Here is a 7,051-nt window from a genome sequence, read left to right on the forward strand (position 1 = left end):
TGTCCTCTCGGATGCACTTTTAAAGAATTGGATATATTATAACTTCACCTGTATTCAATATTTGAGATTCACGATTCTGAGTTTTGAGTTGGTGTTGCTGGAATTTTTAAAGCATTCAACCAGCAATGGCTATTTAAACAATGCACAAGGTTTTGATAGATTGTTTTCGACCGGTCAATTTTCGGTACTGTGAATTCGTCATATCTCTGGTCGTAACAAGAATAGGAGGGTTCTTCTTTGAAAAAGGGGAGGTTTGGATAGGCTCTCCCAAGGTAGAGATCCTATAGCCCGCGTATTGTTCTTTCTCTTTATTCACCAAGAGACCTACATAAAACACCACCAACTGGGAGGGATATCAAATAGAGGAGAAACGAACCAATCACATACCCCATCCGCCTTGGATCGTGCCTGACCAAGCTGAAACATTTGCGTGAGTTAACACCCTATGATGTGAGATTCTCATCCCACCCCAATCTAGAAGAATGAAGCAAAGATGTCATAAATAAACTAGTACAGAAATGACCTTGATCCCTGGGTTACCGTGGTAGAACTAAGTGGGGCTAGCTTGCATTTTGACACACTCCATTTACTATGAGACAACCAACCAAAGAAAGAAAAGACTACCAAAAATTTACGAAATTGTTTTTTAAATATTTGTAAATTTAATATGGAAAATTATCTCTAAATTATTTATTTTATAAAAATAATCATAATTATTATACGGATAGAAATGCCTATTTTAAAATAAAAATTCTAAAAAATTATTTAATTATCATAAAGATTTAATTTCCATAAAATATTCTAAAATATTTAAGTAATACACATAAATCGAAGGTTGTTTAAGTAATATGCATAAATCAAAGGCTGAGATTTATTTATAAGGTAGTTATGTCTTTCTTACCCTATTAATTATAAAAGTGTTATATCAAATGTGTTATGATTTTTTTGACATGTGTTATTGATAATCCATGGTTTTCTTCGTATAAAAAGCTTCTTTATGGATTAAGAATGTGCATGATAAAGTGGTGGTGAATCTCCATGGTTAAGAATTTTATTACATTTTTTTAAATGTATACATGTTTACCTTATATATGAATATTTTTTATAAAAATTGAGTTGGATTCTTTTGGAATTAATGGCATACTAAACAATACCTTTAATTTGAATACTCATTGGAAAATACCTCTAAAAATCAGATTATTTAACTTCATACCAATACCAACCTAATACACCTTTCTAATTTAAAAAACCCCTACTTTCACTAGATATTAGGTATCTATTTTTTCCAATATAAAAAACCTTTTTCCTATTATACACTCAATATATTATGTCATTTTTTCCTCAATATATATCCCAATATGAATGCACGTCATATGATATATGACGTCTTTGTGGTTTTTTCTGTCTTTTAATTATATTTTTAGCAACTTGAGATATATGATGAAGAAAGTGGGCTTAGAGTAAGAGTGAACCTCTTTCCAGAGCACCAACCCATAATTCCAAGTGACATGATTTTCCTTGAATTATAGTTAACTTGTATTAGCGAACAGCAGCTATTAATAGCTCTCATCATTACTGATTTAACCAACATTTACCAGATATTTAATTTATAAAACTACATTCTGTAAATTCTAGATATGAACCTTAAAAAGCTATTGTCGTTTAAAATGCATGTGGCTTGTTATAACTCTTCATTTTTAGACTTTTCATTTTTTAAACAACTTAGAAATATATTTCCTAGGTAATATAAGCTTACAGAACCCATAAAAATATTTTCATGACGTAGAACTCTTCAATCTTACATCCACCCTTGACGTCATAATTTTAGGGTTTACCAAATTTCTTAGACCCGCCAATCAGTAATCCTAGACCCTCTTTCTCAATAAAATACCATGATATAAAAACTACACAAAGTTCCCTGAAACCTGTAAAACCCATTATTGTGGATCCATCTGTGTATTGCAGAGCAAGAACTGAAGACTTTACATAGCCGTAATTGGTTCGCATGAGATGGTATTCTCACATGCCCAGCAGTTCCATTTACAATCCCGATTCAGCTGAAGAGTTCTCAACCATGAAACCATTCCAAATAACATTCTCAGAGGCGTGAGAAATAAAAGTTGATTCATGATCACTGTTCCTCCGATCAGACAGCGAAGTGTAAGGGATACCAAGTTCCTCATCTGTGGCGCGCAGAAGATACTCAAAGTTCACGCTGCTAGTAGCGGAAGGGATACCCAGTTCCTCATCTGTGGCGCGCAGAAGATACTCAAAGTTCACGCTGCTAGTAGTGGAAGGGATACCCAGTTCCTCATCTGTGGCGCGCAGAAGATACTCAAAGTTCACGCTGCTAGTGTCATTATGCATTTCACATGATAAATCCGGCGGTTCCCCATCAACAGATGACGAACTAGGGTTATCTGCTGAATTATGATTACATATCGAGTATCCTAGTTCAGTGTCTAGGGAGACCGAAGTACTGTTCCTCTTGTGGCAAGAATTAATTTCCTGTTCGAGGCTTGCCATCATATCCAACAGCAATGCATTTTCGGCCGTTTCTAAATTCTGACCATTAATCTCATCATCATCTGCAAGCAAAAAATCGGTTAGCAGGACTAGAAAATCCGCATCACATAACGAACTGTTGTTGCTTCTGTTGCACAAACGCTTGGGCGGATTCTCATTCTCGTAATTTTCTTCCGTGTTGCGCTTGAATTGGGCCATGTCCTTGCTCAACAGTTGGATTACTAAAGTTAACTCTTTTGAAGATAAATATGTAACCTATTGGGAAGAAGCTTTAACAGAAACACAAACCTAATAGCTCTATATATATATATATATATATATATACACACGCATTGACGTCGAAGAGGCGCATTCTGCATTCTGTTTTCGTTGGCCGAGAAACTCTAGAAAGCCGCGTTGCAGAATGCATGGAAGTTGACAAGACCAGTACGCCAAAGCTATCTGGAATGCCGGTTTCCCTGTTTTATACGGCAGACCCTGAGCTTTAATTCGGTGTAGGAACTTGAAAAGCATTACACCAGCAATGGAGATTTAAACAATGTACAGTGTTTTGACGGATTGTCTTTGGGGGACAACTTTAAATTTGACGGGTCAATTTCCAGTACTGACCCGAGCGAATTCGTTTTATCTCTGGATTGTTTGAAAGAAGACGAGATTTTGTTGCGATGGGAGAGGTCGTCAAAGGTTTCCATTCAACCGCGATTTTGAAATTGCAAACGTGTTAAAAGGCTCGCTCTCGGTGTTTAGAAAGATCGATTTGTCCGGAAAAAGAAAAATGGATGGTTGGGTGACCGAAAAAATGGAAAGAATTTATTAATGCAGAAAAAACAGTGATATTTTTATTTTTATTTTTATTGTAAATTTCAACAATTTGATAGATGAATTTTGGTACAGATTAAAAATTTGAAATATAGAAAATTAAAGAAATTATCTTTAAGTTTAAAAGCATTACTGAATTTGATTAGTTTTTAATATGCAAATTATAAGTGTATTGATATATGTAAAATTTAAAATGATTTATATATAGCCTTTATATAATGTTGGTGACTTTTAAGGTAAAATAATTTTATATTGTAAAATTTTGGTGAATTATTTTTATAAAAAATGGAAATTGATGATTTTTTTTGTGGAAAAATCATACAAAATTAACTCACTTGCAAATATTAGCCCCTAAAATTTTCAATGTTAGAACTCTAATTTTTCAAATTCCAAAAAATCAAATTAAAAAAAATATATATATATTAATATTAAATTTCAAAATATTAATGAGATTTAAAATAAAATCAAGTTAAAAAACTATTAATGAGGAAAAAAGAGTAATATCTTTATTTTTATTGTAAATTTAAAGAATATTTAAAATTTGATAAATAAATTTTGGAAATATTTTAAACATTTCATATTATTCTACTCCATCAAATTTCAGAATATTCCCCAAATAGAATCATGTTCAAGTTCAACTAAAAGACAAAAAAAACTTGTGATTTATTACAATATAATCACAATTATTTTTTGTGTCTTTCTATTAGATGAATAACTTCCATTAACTACGTGATACATGGTGATTCTAACCACTACCCTTATCACTCCTAAGTGTTTCTTTTTGTTTTCTTTTTGTAAACATGAATAAATTAGGGGATTAAAAACTTGAATCTATATCACACTTCATTTTCACCTAGCTTGCCAGCCTAAGCAAGGCTAAAAAGTTATAATAATATATTTTTAACATCATTATTAAAATAAGCATTAAATGGATGTATATGGTGTTTTTATTGGTGTAAAACGACATTTTTATTTATATAAAATAAAACCCTTTTCCATATAACAATTAGATGGTTAAAAATATCAAAATATACATATTTTATTCCAATAAACTAATTTTAATATTATAAAAACAAGCACATATTCTTAATTATATTACATATTATTGTTTTCAAAAACATTAATATAAAAAATTTAAAAAACTAAATTTAATCTAAATAAATTTAAATAATTATTATTTTTTAAATATAAATACATAAGTAAAACTCTCATATATTTTTTATTTTTTATTTTATTAAATTTACCAAATATAAATAAGAATTTTGTGGATATTGCTTTATTTGGTCAATTTTAAAGGTATCTTCAGAATGCAACGTTTTGGAGACTCCAAGAGGGTGCAACGTTTTGGAGACTCCAAGAGGGTGATAGACGGTACGATATGTAAAATTCTAAAATTCTAAGTTCAATAAGTATATCTGCACTATTTTTTAATTACATTTGGGATTTTCTTCATTTCACCCCGAAAACAAATGAGTTCAAAGATGCTCTTATGTAGTTTTTTCTTTCTCAGCAATTCTCTCAAAGATCGCGAGATCAATGCCTTGAGTTTCGTCTTTAAGATGCAGAGATAACCATTGGTATATTTAAGAGTTATGGAAACTATATTTGTGATGTTTTGTATCCAAGTCTCACGAAACAACATTATAGTGTAAATCTTGGAATATTAGAAGTGTTTTTTTAATGATGAAGATGACAAGATTAGTTTATAGTCTTTAAAGAAAAACATTATTTGTATTCATTTTTGACCAATATAAATATTTTTCTTTTAAGAAATCAAATAAAATATTTAAATTATTTTGATTTTTTAATTCATAAAGGTGATGATGATTTAATTTTTTTTAATATTTTTTTAATTATTATTTTTATTAATAATATTATATTAACAATATATAATAATAATATGTTAATTGGATTTATAAACTATGAATAATTATTATTCATAAGAACCATGTTGTGAAATTTGTAGAATCTTAAAGACAAAAATATATATCTTCCTCTTATATAATTATAATTTAATACTAATATTATAGTATATATTATAAAAATTATTAAAAGGAAATGATTTAATTTAAAAAATTTAGTTTTTATTTGATATTTTTTAATAAATTTAGCTTGAAATTTAGATAAAAGTTATTTGAAGTTAATTTGAATTATTAATTTAATAGAAATTGCGTTTTTTTTACTATTATTAAAAAGAAATTGTTTAATTTAGTTTCTTTTCCCTTTTATGAATTTCTAGTCTTATCGTATATATCGTACAGATATATAGATATATTTATGTAATAAAAAATCAATTAATACTTTTTGCGTAAATTTTTTCCATTATACTTTAATCATGTATTTTGTGTATTTAAATAATATTTTATTTTCATGATATAAATAAATTAAACAACTATTAAAACAATGTTTAACTAGAAACAATTGACATAAAAATATGTCTTCACGTATTTCAACTATTCATTTATATGTTCAATTTTTTATATAAATAGGAGAAGTAATAACATTTATTTAATTGTATATTATAGTTCACTCTTTTTAATTCACAAGTTTAATGTCGTTGAGGTTCTAAAGTGCTCTAGGTTCAAAAGCAAAGCATTATTTAGTTTGTTGTTTTTATAAATAATTTTTCTTTTAAGGTTAGTGTAGTTCGTATGTATTTTGTTTTTTTTTTTATCAAGGTTACAAGTTGCAAGACACTTCCGGGTTGGTTGCAATTTTTTTGAAATTCAAAAGGGTTGAGTTATGCTATTCTTAGGATGGATTCAATCTTTATTCATGGGTCTATAAAATGTGGGATATCATTCTCATTACTTCTTGTCAATGGGTAAGAAGTTTGAGATGTTGATGTAGTGTGGAACGTAGTGTGGAAGCAATGCATTTTCATTTGCAAACATCAACAAGTTTCACTTGAAATTTAGTTAAAAAATATTGGAATAGCTAATTTGAGTTTTTAAGTTTGTATAATTTTAATGTCCTTGAGTTTATGCATTTAAAAATGTATTTTAAGTAATAAAAATAGTGATATGATCAAGAATTATAATGCTAGATTTCAATGGAAAAAAAAAGGTAGAACAATCACACTTAATCAAAAAAGGTAGAAAATTAATTATGGTTTGCGAACAACATGAAATATTATTCGTAAAAAACTAGAAATAAATTTTGATATAATTGATCACATAAATAAGTACATAAAGCAATGACACATTTAATATAGTATCTACATCCCCATGAGGTATGAAACAGAAGTTGATAGGGTGTTCTTTTAATGTACACAATAATGTGAAGTTCATCTGCTCGAAACTCCATGGCAAGTAAACCATTCATACTAAGCGCTAGTGTGGCCTAGGTTGGGTGTGATCCCTGGGTGATTTTGATGCCTTAAATTCCCATAAATCATGACTACTGAAGCCATAGGTTAAATGTGATAGCCATCTCAGGGCTCACGCATCCTAGAAAATAGCATATATATATATATATATATATATATATATATATATATATATATATATATATATATATATATATATATATATATATATATAATAATATATATAAATGTTCAAAATTGGTAAACTAGAGACAAACTCTCATTAGATTAATAATGAAAAAAAGGATTAGGCAACTATGAAAACATCATAAGTAAAAAAAATTATGATCTTGTTACGCTAAGAGGGTTGAAGATGAAAAATATTCTCCTCAAATGCCT

The sequence above is a fragment of the Pinus tabuliformis genome, chromosome 7, assembly GCF_031772625.1.
Source record: "Pinus tabuliformis cultivar Carrire ecotype Pingquan chromosome 7, CPIR1, whole genome shotgun sequence".
Lineage (NCBI taxonomy): Eukaryota > Viridiplantae > Streptophyta > Pinopsida > Pinales > Pinaceae > Pinus > Pinus tabuliformis.